The sequence below is a fragment of the Mangifera indica genome, chromosome 17 (genome assembly GCF_011075055.1).
Source record: "Mangifera indica cultivar Alphonso chromosome 17, CATAS_Mindica_2.1, whole genome shotgun sequence".
Lineage (NCBI taxonomy): Eukaryota > Viridiplantae > Streptophyta > Magnoliopsida > Sapindales > Anacardiaceae > Mangifera > Mangifera indica.
The window spans coordinates 11,850,774-11,864,929 of record NC_058153.1 but is presented as its reverse complement, the minus strand read 5'-3'; the positions used below and the strand labels follow the sequence as shown (position 1 = coordinate 11,864,929).

At 32.3% G+C, this 14,156-nt stretch overlaps 1 non-coding gene across 1 annotated transcript; it reads right to left on the bottom strand.

Annotated features, from left to right (window-relative positions):
• Positions 1–948: 948 nt before the first annotated feature.
• On the bottom strand, positions 949–1,066 carry LOC123201208. The gene has a single exon (XR_006498772.1). It is a non-coding gene; the product is annotated as a U5 spliceosomal RNA (small nuclear RNA).
• Positions 1,067–14,156: the final 13,090 nt, after the last annotated feature.

The following is a 14,156-nucleotide window of genomic DNA, read 5'->3' as shown; positions in this document are numbered from 1 at the left end:
ATTTGAAATTCCAATTACATACAATCGAAAATATAATTTGACTTAGTGTCACACATGATCATTAGACCTAGCAAACATGTGGGTTGGTTGGATGCAGGTTGGGTCGATACAGGTGCGGGTAAAATGAATACAGATCGAGTTATATGGATGATGATTTTTAAGCCCGTACTCTGCTCGATAGGTATAGGTTAACCCGCAGGTTACCCGTTAATATTAAGTTCTTACTATTTCTCTTTTGTTTTTATTATTTTAATGAATTGTTTTCTTAATTTTCAATCATTTTTTCTTGAAATACATAAATATTCTATGGAGAAACGAAACTTTACCTCAAATTATAAAAATGTTTTTTATAAATTTGAAGAATTTTAACATTAAATATGGAATGTATACTTAAAATAAAATGTTTAATGCTCATATTTTCTAAATCTGTTTTCAACATAATAAATTTTTTAATTTTACGGTGAATTTGAATTCATTTTATATCAAAAGAAGAGAAAATATATAAAATTTATATTGGGTATATTGTAAGTTTGATGTTGAAGTGGAAAAAGAAAGTGAATAGAAAAAATAATGGGTGACCCACAAGTACCTGCGGGTATACCTGACCCGTCTGCAAAAATTTATTATTTGTGGGCGTAGGTCTCAAACAGGTACAAATCCAAAAATTTAAAACTCATACCCAAGTGATCGGCCCATTTTGCCATCTCTAATGATCATGTTCATGCTAGGGTTGATGATTGAACTGAGTGAACTGACTCAAACCAGATTGGACACCAAGGACTCATTGAACGGGTCGGTTTGATACATAATTATTGCTTACAATAAGATAGCTAATGTCGGCTGTGGTAACATGATTTATAGCCCAAAAATTAACACAAACAAAACCAGAAACAGTTTTAAAATATATTTGTTTGAAGAAAACTTAAGAACTAAATTTCATAAGGGAACCGTACTCAAGAGAGTAGAACCCCTCCAAAAATAGAGGTATGCCGCAAAAAGTGGCAAGCACACGGTATTCTTTAGTAAAAGGCGAAAGAATAGTTCGCTTTGTGCTCACCACGCGGCTCCATGATTTAAGTTGAGAGTTCACTGCGTTTTATATACTTAACTTCAGGTTCAGGGCTCTGTCTTCCAGTCAATGTGGGACAAACAGAATGCTGTGCTCGGTTGCAAACAAGTAATATATTATGATTCATTGTTGGTGTAGGTCTTTTAGAGCAACCGAATTCGAACTATAAATTTGAGCCATAAATTCTAATCGAATTCAAACTGAACACCCTTTCGTTCAAATTCAACTTGGTTTAAAAAACAAACCAACTTTTTCAACTCAAGCTTGATTCAAATTTGAATTAAACGAATTCGAATCAAACCAAACCAAATTGAGCCTACTTTAGAGATTGAACTAACTAAATTCGAATCCAACTTTAGTTTTGCGAACTAATGGCTTAACTCGATTCGAGTATAATATTAATAAAATCCTCGCAACCCTAAAATTTTAATCCTTCATTTTAAACTAAGGTTTGCGAGGTTTAACAACAATTTTCTAAACCAGCTTAACAGTAAAAGATAGCAACTGTTCAAGAGAAATAACTAACATGCCACAGGATCGTGATGAATTCAATATCCTTCTGCCGCCAGTATCAGGGTAGGCATTCGACCACGCAATCCGGCTGCATAAGTGCAATAGGGCACTTCTCCGAAGGCCAGTGCCCATCCATATATTCTAAATGACTCTAATGAATCCAAACAACAAATAAAAGAGATATATTTCACAAGATATAAATCCATCCATGGAAAGGTGGACTTCATTTCGCATTGATGAATTCTGTCCACGAAAAGAACCTCAGATACCAAGTCCAGGGCGAATCCGAAACTTCAACAATGAGATATATTTCACGAGATATCCAAGAACATATATCGAATCGATATTCAGAACAGAAATGTAACACAACATATATAATACTGCATAAATCAAATATGATAGCAGCTCAACCCGGAGTTGCATATTTTGCACTATATATTTGAGAAAGAGAGAACCCTCTTGTCAAGAGTTCTGTCAATTAGTATATGCTAGAAGTATTTTTTTCCAAGGAAATATGCCCAATCAAATTTGGAAAATATCAGTTTGGAATCGCCCATCTTAAAGCCTCTCTGTGTGAAAAACTGACCTGGGAATGTAGAAATTAGGCTTTTTAATCTGCGTCAATTCTTCAAGTTGGATGTGGTACTGAAAATATCCCGACTGTGAATTTTGAGCATCCAGATAAATTCACACACACAAGATTCAAACACCCTTCACAAATTAAGCCAAGGCCTCTAGCTGATATCTTGGAGAACCGAAGTTCAAGGAGCTCAAGATTTGGCATAAATTTAGCAATGGCAGAAGCTTCTTGTAGAATTGTGAATTGAGTTGTAAACTCAAACAATATAATTGAAGAAATGTTGTACCATATATAATATATAATGTAATCATAATCCTCTTAAATAGGAAAAATAATATATAACAAATCATAGTTATATCAAACTAGAATCGGATCAAATCAAAATAATATTAAATTTGATCAAATCAAAATCAGATCGAATGAGATAAAATATATTTTATTCAACACTCTCCCACAATTACAGTAACAGCTTTTAGATCTACAATTGGAGATAGAAACTAAGAAGTCAAAGGCATCATAATAGTAGCAAAAGATGATGTCATTGCTAGAAAACTAGGAGGGTTTTCAGAAAAAAAGGTAGCAGTGGCGGCAACAGCGAAGAAACAATCACCGGTAGAAGAGAAATTAGTATTTTAAAATTTGTCCATAATATTTTCATAATTTAAATAAATAATAAAGACCTATTAGTAATTTAAAATAAGTGTCAAATAATTACGTTCAATGCCTGGTTCGAGCCCGAAACATTGATCCAATCTTGGCCGCCAGTTAGTGCTCCAATTTGTCCCTTCAACTTGGTGGTCAATAAATTAGTGGTGACAATTGCATGTCACTTTCTTCCTCATTGCCCACCTCCTCCCTTCTACCTCACTCTATATGATCAACACTATCCGTTTCAAGAAAATTCACTTTCACAAAGTCATAATCCTTTTGCAAATTTCTTTAAGTAACTACACAGCCATATATCTTCCATAACTTTAATTTATACTCTCTGCTTATCTCTCTATTCTAAATCCACAACTATATATATATCATGTCCAAGATCACTTTTATTCTTGCTTTCTTGCTTATTTCTCTTATCTTGGTCTTCTCTTTTTCTCTTCCAAGTTCAGCCCAGGTTCAGCCTGCTGCAACTTTGGTTCCGAAGAGTGGAGTTCAAGTGCATGACGAGGGAAGGTTTCTGAGCTTTTTTCAGCCCCGGAAGTTGAAAATTTTTATGAAAGAGGAAAAGGGTTTAAGAGGTAGAGGATTTGGAACAGGAACCGCAACTCGTGCTTGCAGCAGAACTTCCTCAGGCTCAGCTTATATAACAAATCAAGTATCTTCATTTCATTTTGGCACTGTCTTTGCTTGCTCTCTTTTTCTAGGTTTGTTAGGGATTTAAGATGAACTAAATCTTGTACTCCACTCAAAGCTCAATTCGGATGAAGAAATTGATCCATTAAAACCTAAGTTTAGTGCATTAATTATGTTTGCAGAAGGTATAATGAGTGTCTTGTTTGATATATAAAAATAAATAATAGTGGATGTGGGAAGGGCTGCAAACATGACAAGTTGCGAGTTATCATGATTATTGCTGAGTATGAGCTCGAATAGTTTTAATTCAATTAAGTGATTACGACTTGGTGTAAGAGTAGATATGAATCAAATCAAACCTAAGCACCTGTTGATTCAAGTTTACGTTAAATAAAAAATGATCCTATTCGAGTTCAAGTTTAATTCGTCAAGTCAAAATTAAGAATGACTCAAGTTTAATTAGAATAAAAAATAATTTAGTTCGAATTTGTGACTCATATTTATAGTTCGAATTTGAGGTTTATTAACAAAACGACATTTTTTTACCTAATAATAGACAAAATTTAGATAAAACGATATTGTTTTGTAAATAAAAAGGAAACTCAAACCACGTACCCAAGCCATGGATTTGAATCAAACTCAAATCATAAATTTGAGCTATGAGTTAACTCACCAAGTTGTTTCGAATCATGAAGTTTGACTTAGAGTTGATATGTGTAAGCAAGATTACTAGATGAAAATTGTTAAGCAAGAAAATCTCAAAGATTTTTGGTATCTTCAAATCGACTAAAGAGAATGTTGCAATCTCATTGTTCAAGTCGACTCTCAAACTTCTCTTGGGATTCGTTGTGCTTCTTTTCAAGTTTGCACTTTTCAACAATGACATATCTTCACATCATGTGACTTTTAAGAAAGTTATGCTTGGATTGGGCCTAATGATTGTAATTGGTGTCATCTAAGATGATAGTAATAGGTTGGGATACATCAGCTCGCACTTTGGACATGTTGACAAATGGGAAATTTACGAACTCAAAGTCTACCAAAAAATAAGAAACACTCAAGCCAAAGTGGGTGGCTTTGATAGAATGATAAAATATGAATGAATTGTATTTCTTATATATGAATTCATGTACACAAGACTAGTATTTATACTAGTATACATTGAGGTACAAAAAGGAAAATAGAAAAAATTAATTGCTTAATTGCTTGATTATTGGGATTGATAGATTCATTGATTGCAATTGATTGATTTCTTGACTGGTGATAAAATTGATTGGTTTATCTATTAGGTGATGAAGGAAAATTGAAAAGCTCTATGAATTATTACTCAAAGACATGTACCAAAAGCAATGTTTTTAAAACCAGACCTATGATTGAACCAATTGTCTTACTGATTTATGGTTTGACCGGTCGGTGCAACTATTTCAAATAGCTTTATTAATTTTTGATTGCATAAATATATATACCAACAAAAATAACAATTCTCATACTCTAAGTGATAGTCTTCTTTTGTATGAAAAAAAAAAAAGAGATATAAACTATGAAAGGAAAGAATTATTAGCCTAAATATATGTTTTCCTAACCTTTTAGACCCTAAAGAATTGAGAACTTCCTTAAATTACAAATGCTATTTTCCAATAACTCTTTGATAGAGAAATTTGATAACATTGGCATATTTGACTTGAATATCAACCTTGTCAAGGTCAAATATTGTAGTTATGATTATTTTCACTAAAAAAATTGAATGATAAATTGAAAAATTATTGAACTAGGGCATTAATTATGGTCAACACCACATTTGCTGGTTTTGATTGAGTTTTTAATTAACCCAGTTCCTCATAAAATCCATAACAAATCATGAGTCGGTTTCCATTTGAATCAACCAATACTATCCAGTTTTGAAAATAGTGACCAAAAGCTTCTAGTGTACTATTGCCAACGCTGAGCCAAGGAATTGTTGTACAACACATCAGCTTGAGTTCAAACTCAAGGCAACTCAAATGGTAAACAATGACACAAAAAAAAAGAAAGAAAAAGATGTAGGATCGAATGGCCTAAGAGGGGGGGTGAATTAGGCAACTTTAAAACTATCTTTACCAAATTTGAGAATTAAAGCAATTTATTCAAATCAAATAATGTTACCTATTTTTAATCCAATGTATGAGAATAACTAAAAATATTTCAAATAACCAACACAATCAAAATAGCATAACATAAAGTATGAGTTTAAGGGAAGAGAAAATCAAACACGTGATGTATAGTGGTTCGGCTAAACCCGGCCTACATCCACTCTTCCAAGCTTTCTCCCTTGGAGTATTCCACTAATTCTTGGTTGACCAAAACCTCAACCAAGCTTTTCTTCACAATCAAAATAGCTTCCAAGGTGCTATTAACCTTCACAAATGTTAATACCCAATTTCTCTCACAAGAAATTTTCTAATCTCTCCAAGAGTGAACCTCACTCTTTTATAGCACGAATTTTAGTATGAAATTGAAATATGACCTCTCTCAACAGTGTATATGAAAATTAAAGCTTAGTACAACCCAAAGCAAATGAAATTACAAAGTGTATGAGCAAGGGTTTTGATTAGAGAGAAGAATTTGCAAGTCAATAGCTCAAAACTAATTTGCTCTCAAATATATGAAAGTTTTTGGTGGCAAAAGTTCTTTTCGAACGAAATTCATTGGGTTTATATAGGGGAAAATACGGAAAGTTACCGTTGTGTACAAAGATAGCCGTTTTAATTTTCCAGAAAACGCACAATTTAGTCAACCGGATGTGACGTGGCACTTCCGTGGAGCTTACGTGGCACTAGCCGTTGGAAAAATTTAAACCAAAATTCGGTCGACCGAATTTAATTCGGTTGACCAAATTTCTGAGGCCAAAAATCATGGCTTCTAGACAATTCAGAAGCTGATTCGGTCGGTCAAATTCGGTCGACCGAATTTTATTATATTTTACCCCCTGAATTTTCAAAAATCACAATTTGACCCCTAAAACTTTGAAAAGTGACAATTTAACCCATTTTTGAAAATTCTTCCAAAACCAACTTTAAGATATGAAAATGTAGTTCACAAAACTTCATCATTTTAAAAGAATTAATAAACTTTGGTGAAAGAATTGGCTTAAACCAATAAGTTTGAAAAACGACATTTTAACCCAAAATGTGAAAGATATGAAAATAAGTTCAAGTGAGCTATCTCATGCAAATAAATATTCTAATCAAAACAAATACTCTAGATTACAAATATATCTACCTAACACTTGAGTTTTTCTTCAAGTCTTCAATAATTCTTCAATTGACTCTTCTCTTTCATTTCCATCTTGAAACTCCTTCAAGTGCATTAGATAAATCTTTGCAATTCAAGCTCACACTCAAGTAAAATCATTAGTCAATATGTTTAGGGACATATTAGTTGTTATCATCAAAATAAGAGCATAATGACTCATTGAGTCAACAAAAAAATCATTAGAGAAGAAGAATAATCGTTGGAGAAGAACTTTAGTATGGCAATGCCACCAGACTCTCAAACTAGAGCTAAGTTATCGAGTTGGATCTTCACCTCAAGTTTAACTCGTTTAAGCTAAATATGAATTCAAGTCTGACCTAACTCAGCTCAATTTCACCCCTTGATATTAATTAAGTAGACTTAGTATATCAAGAAAAATAAATATTGGTGTGTGTGTGTGTGTGTGTGTTTGTGTATACATATATATATTTTATTTTATTTTTACAGTGCTTGCATGTCTTAATCTTTTGTGATGAGGGCAGACTTATAAATAATCTTGGTGGAGATAGAATGGTCATTTCTGAGTGAAATATATTTTGCTGACTATAGAAACTCATGTTTATTTTGTAGAAAAGATTTCCAGAGAATTCTTTTGACTATTCCTCTACTCTTTCTCTCATGTTTTCTAGGTTTTCTATAACTCTGTTTTCTTCAATCTGCTTGAGTTTCAGTGAGAATTTTTTTTTTAATTTTCTTATATTTTCTTTGTTTCCACTTTGTTGTATAGATTAGTTGTCAAGATCAAGTGTTTTACTGACAATAAGTTGTTCAATTTTTTTTTCACCCCAATAGTTAATTAAACTAGTAAAATATTAGAACTCTTAAGATGAAGTTCTAAGTTCTAAATCTCAAACACTTCTATATATTCATTGGACTGAAATTTGTGTCATGATTCAAGAACTGATCTAATACTTAATTCTTTTTCCTAAATAAAAAATAAAATGATAGGTTGAAATATATATTGATATTCATCTAAGAAAACTACTAGCTTAGTACTTGCATTAAGATAAATGTGAATCTGTGACATAAAAACTAATGGTAGTCTTGTAATTAGGAGCAAAAGTTTGAGCAAAGTTTGGGCTATAGTTATTGTCCAGGGGCAGTTTTGTCTTTGCTTGATTAAATGTTTTAACTAATGGATATAAACCATTAATTGGTTTTGAGAAAGTGAAGAAAGAAAGGCATTTTTTGTTGGTTGTTTCTTAGAAGGAAAATAGGCTGCCTTTGGGTGTGAATATGTTTTCTCTTTGGTTCCTCATATCTTCTCTGCTAGGGTTTATAAAATATCCATGAATCCACTATATTTTCTTAGATCTAGTTGTCTAAATTCTTGAGTCAGGTACAAGGTCACTGTGGTGCTCGAGTTTAGGAACGATTTGAGTCGGCAAGGCTGGATTCATTTCCGTTTGTGTCTGTAATGCTAGATTGGCTTCTGGATTTGTAAGTTGTATTATTTTTCTTACTAATTAGTGGATTTGCTAGAGGATTTTTCTGCCTTGGATGTAGGGTTCTAATCTTTTGAACCCAAACCAAGTAAATTTGGTGTGTTAATTTGTGTATGGTTTATTATATGGTTCTTATACATTTCTTGACTAAAAATCGATCCGAATCTCTGATCAATATTCGAACTCGATAAAATAAAACATTAACAAGTGGTATCAAAGAGCTCTTGAGTTGGATATTGTTATTCTTGTTTGAGGAAAATTGTTTAGAGTGTTTCTTGGTTCAAGATTTGTTTATTTTGTTGTTCTTTACATTCTGTTATTGTCGTTTTGAAAGAGTTGAAATTATTTGGCTTGCTATTTGTTCTCTGTTTGTTGATTGTGACTATATTGTTCATGTGTTTGATATTTTGTCACTGTGGCTTAAAGAAATTAAAATAAATAAATAAATAAATAGCTTGCTTTGTTCTCTTTCTGTTATTGTGGCTTGTAAAGAACTGGATTAGTAAACACTTGAATAACAATGGCTCAAACAAAAATTGATGTTGAGAGATTTGATGGGAAGGGTGAGTTTAATATGTGGAGAAAGAAAATGTATGTTGTTCTTGTTCATAAAAAATGTGCTAAGGCATTGGGTGGTGAATCTGCTCTCATTGAAAATATGGACCCTAATATGAAATCTGAAATTTTAGAAACTGCATATAGTCTTCTTATCTTGCATTTATCTGATAATGTTTTAAAACAAGTTGATAATGAAAACATTGCTGCAAAGATTTGGTTGAAATTAGAGTCACTGTATATGACTAAGTCCCTAACTAATAAAATCTACCTAAAGGAATAATTGTTTGGTTTTAAAATGGATTCTACTAAATCTCTTGATGATAATCTAGATGAATTTAATAAAATTGTCATTAGTTTGGCTAATATAGAAGAGAAGATATCTAATGAAAACCAAGCAATAATCATCTTGAACTTTTTACTTTATTCTTTTAAAGATGTTAAAGCTGCAATAAAATATGGTAGAGAGTCTTTGTCTTTAGATGATGTATTGGGTGTCTTAAATCAAAAGATTTAGAAATTAAATTTGAAAGAAAGGCAATCAATGAAGGGCTTCAGGTTAGAGGTAGGACTGGAAAGAGAAATAATCAGAAAAATAGGAAAATCTCTAGATCCAAATCTAAGAGTAAGAAAACTTGTTGGCAGTATCATAAAGAAGGTCATTTTAAGAAGACTTGCCCAGAGAAAAAGAAATTATATAATAATAATAACAATTATGAAAACCATGATAGAGTAAATTTCCTAGAAGGGTATGAGAGTGTTGAGGTTCTTACATTAACAGAGAGAATGTTTAGTAAGGAATGAGTTATGGATTCAAGCTACACTTTTTACATGACACTTAGGAAAGATTGGCTAACTAACATTAAATACTTGAATAGAGGTAAAGTATTAATAGGAAATGATGAGTCATGTGATGTTATTGTTGTTGGTAGTGTCAAATTTAAAATGCATGATGGTTCTATTAAAATTCTTGAAAATGTGAGGTTAGTACCTAAACTAAGGAGGAATTATATTTCTTTAGGAACGTTAGACTCAAATGGATATGTTTTTAAGTCTAAAAATGGTGTTTTTAAGGTAATGAGAGGGTCTTTAGTGGTTATGAAAGAAAAATTGAATCAAGGGTTGTATATCTTGGAAGGTTCTGTTGTGTCAGATTCTATGAATTTTAATCCTAAATCTGATGAAACTGATTTGTGGCATAAAAGACTTGGACATATAAATGTTGTTGGATTGCATGAACTTTGTAAACAGAAATTGATTAATCTTGATAAGATTGGTAATTTAGATTTCTGTGAAAATTGTATTCTGGGTAAATCAAATAAACTTAGATTTGTCTCTACTACTCAAAGAACTAAGGATGTTTTAGAGTACACACACTCTAATTTGTAGGGATCTCTACAGATCCCCAATTTTTTGGTTAATTCTCAATACTTTATAACATTTATTGATGATTACTCTAGGAGGGTATGGGTGTATTTTTAAAACATAAGGATCAAGCCTTTGATTGTTTTAAAGAATAGAAAACACTTGTTGAGAATCAAACTAACAAAAAAATAAAGGTTTTGAGAACAGATAATGGATTGGAAATTTGTAATAAATTTTTTTTCAGATTTTTGTAAGAAAGCAGGAATACTTAGGCACAGAACATACACTGAAAAACCTCAACAAAATGGTTTAGTTAAAAGAATGAATAGAACCATTATGGATAAAGTTAGGTGTATAATGGCAGATTCAGATTTAAGCAAAAAATTTTGGGCAGAGGCAGTTGTCACTGCATGTTATTTGAATAATAGATCACCTCCATCTGCATTGAATTTTAAAACATCTATGGAACTTTGGAATAAAAAACCACCATCATTAAGCCATATGAAACCCTTTGGATATCTTGCATATGTTTATGTAAATTAGGAAAAATTAAATCCGAGGGCTTTAAAAGCTGTTTTTTTGGGTTATCCTACAGGCACAAATGGCTATAAATTGTGGTTGATTGATGATAAAAAATGTGTGATAAGTAGGGATGTAGTCTTTAATGAATTAAAATTTTATAAAGATTTGTTTGTTGGTAGTTAGTCAAGACAGGTTCAAATTGAGGTGGAGATACCACAGTCTAATTTTCATAGGCAATCTCAAGAGTCTAGTGGTGGACTTGAATTAGGTTTGGATTTAATTCTTGTTTCAAAGTACAAAATCTCAAACTTGAATAAACAACCACTACTACCGAGTCAAGAAGAAAGTCCTCAATCTAATAGTAGTCCTAATTTGTCCAATTATCAACTTGCTAAAGATAGGGTTAGAAGGGAAATTAGATTATCTTCTAGGTATGCACATGCAAATCTCATTTCATATGCATTACAGATAGGTGATGTGATAGAAATGGATGAACCTATTAATTTCAAGCAAGTGTGTAAAAGTAAATACATGGATAATTGGATGAAAGCTATAAAGACTGAGATGACTTCTCTACAGAAAAATCACACATGATCACTTGTAGATACACCCAAGGGTAAAAAGATAATTGGATGTAAATGGGTTTTTGAAAGAAAACACGGTATATCTGGTGTTGAACAAGCAAGATTTAAAGCAAAAGTTGTTGTTAAAGGCTTCTCACAAAGAGAAGGCATTGATTATAATGAGGTATTCTCTCATGTGGTAAAGCATACATCTATTAGACTAATGTTATTTGTTGTTGTTTTGTTTGATTTAGAATTAGAACAAATGAATGTTACTACTGCCTTTTTGCATAGAAAATTAGAAGAACGAATGTATATGGAACAACCTAAAGGGTTTGTGAAACTTGGTAATGAAATAAGGTTTATTTACTTCATAAATCTTTGTATGGCCTTAAACAGTCACCTAGACAATGGTACAAAAGATTTGATGATTTTGTTCTTTCAATTGGATTTTCCAGATGCAGTTATGATCATTGTGATTGTTTTAAGAAAATTGAAAATGGCAGATTTGTATATTTGCTGATTTATGTGGATGACATGCTTATAGCTTCTAAGGATATGAATGTTTTACTTTATTTGAAATGTATGCTGAATTCTGAATTTGAAATGAAGGACTTGGGTCCTACAAATAGAACACTAGGTATGGATGTAAGTAGGAACAGAATGAAACAATGTTTGATTTTGTCTCAATCTGCTTATATTAGAAAAGTACTTGAACTATATCATATGATCAATGCAAAATGTATGAATGTTCCTATGGGTGCTCATTTTAAATTAAAATCTGCTGGATTGTTGTCTTCTGATGAATCTGATTTCATGAAGAATTTGATTTCATGAAGAATATACCATATTCTAATGTGGTAGGAAGTCTAACGTATGCAATGATAGGTACTAAACCTGATATAGCATATGCAATTAGTCTTGTTAGCGGATTTATGAGAAATCTAGGCAAAGAACATTGAAATGCAACAAAATGGTTATTGAGGTATTTGAAGGGTACATCTAATTATGGCTTGTGTTATATTGCTGATGCTACTAACCTATTTTCTGTGAAAGGATTTTGTGATTCAGATTTTGCAGCTGATCTTAATAAAAAGAGATCTCTCACTGATTATATTTTCACCTTTGGTGGAAATGTTGTAAGTTGGAAATGTAATTTGCAACACATTGTGGCACTTTCAACAACTGAGGCTGAATATATAGCATTAATTGAAGCAGTTAAAGAAGCACTATGGCTGAAGGGAATTATTTCTGAGTTGGGGCTGAATATTGATGTTCCAGAAGTCTTCAGTGATTTACGGAGTGTTATTCACTTATCCAGAAATTTTGCATTTCATGAGAGGACTAAACACATTGATGTAAGGCTACATTTCATCAGAGATGTGTTGGCTGCTAGTAAAGTTAATGTGAAAAAAATATTAACAGATGTCAATCCAGCTGATATCTTAACAAAGCCTATGCCATTGAGTAAGTTTAAGGATGCCCTGAATTTGCTCAAAATTTGTTCAGTGTGAGTGTGTTGTGGTCTACTGAGAAGTCCTTAGATATGTTAGTTTTTTTGTCAAGGTGGAGTTTTGTGAATCTGTAACATAAAAACTAATGGCAGTCTTGTAATTAGGAGCAAAAGTTTGAGCAAAGTTTAGGCTATAGTTATTGTCCAGGGGCAGTTTTGTCTTTGCTTGATTAAGTGTTTTAACTAATGGATATAAACCATTAGTTGGTTTTGAGAAAGTGAAGAAAGAAAGGCATTTTTCATTGGTTGTTTCTTAGAAGGAAAATAGGCTGCCTTTGGGTGTGAATATGTTTTTCTCTCTAGTTCCTCGTATCTTCTCTGCTAGGGTTTATAAAAAATGCATAAATCCATTATATTTTCTTAGATCTAGCTGTTTAAATTCTTGAGTCTGTGTACAAGGTCGTTGTGGTGCTCGGGTTTAGGAATGATTTGAGTTGGCAAGACTGGATACGTTTCTGTTTGTGTTTGTAATGCTAGATTGGCTTCTAGATTTGTAAATTGTACTATTTTTCTTACTAATTAGTAGATTTGTTAGAAGATTCCTCTGTCTTGGATGTAGGGATCTAATCTTTTGAACCAGAACCAAATAAATTTAGTGTGTTGATTTGCGTATGGTTTATTATATGGTTCTTGTGCAATTCTTGACTGAAAATCGATCCGAAGCTCTGATATTAATATTCGAACTCGTAAAATAAAACATTAACAATAAAGTATTATTGATTTCTCTTATATTTCTCCTTCCTTATTATAGAAAGTAAATACTGGCTAGGTCTTTACATTTATTGTGAACCCTTATATTAACACATAGTTCTTATTGTTATTTGTGACTTCTTAATATAATTGATTTCAGGCCCAGTTAAGAGGTTGATCAAGGTCTTTTTCTGTTTTGACGACAACCAGTACATAGTAGTATTAAGTTGTAGCAATTGTAAATTTTTGTAAAACTAATTTTGTCTATTTAATTCTTCTTTATGCTTAAATGAATTGCATGCTTCCCAATAATTGCGATATTTTGACTGGAATCACTTGGTAATTGACCGTGTTGACTTGGCGCAATTAGTCAAGTTTGGATCCTAGGCACTGTACAGGCGGGAGCCCTTTCAGAAATTCGAGGACAAATCCTGGAAGTCCAGGGCAGATCACAGTTAAGAGGGAAGCCCTTTCAGAAATTCGAGGACAGAAATCCTGAAAGTCAAGGGCAGATCCCAGTTAAGAGGGAAGTGGAAATAGTATTAATCCAACAATAGATGCGCGTCATTGCCCCAAGAGCAAAGATACCGATGTGATTTCACTCTTATATTATATTGAACTCCAATATGTTCGATGAATAACCCAACCAAACCAGAAACAGATTAAAAGCATATTTCACAGAAGAAAATTATAAGAACTAAAATTGGTAAGGGAGCCATAACAACAGAGTAAGGCCCTCCAAAAATAAAGGTATGCC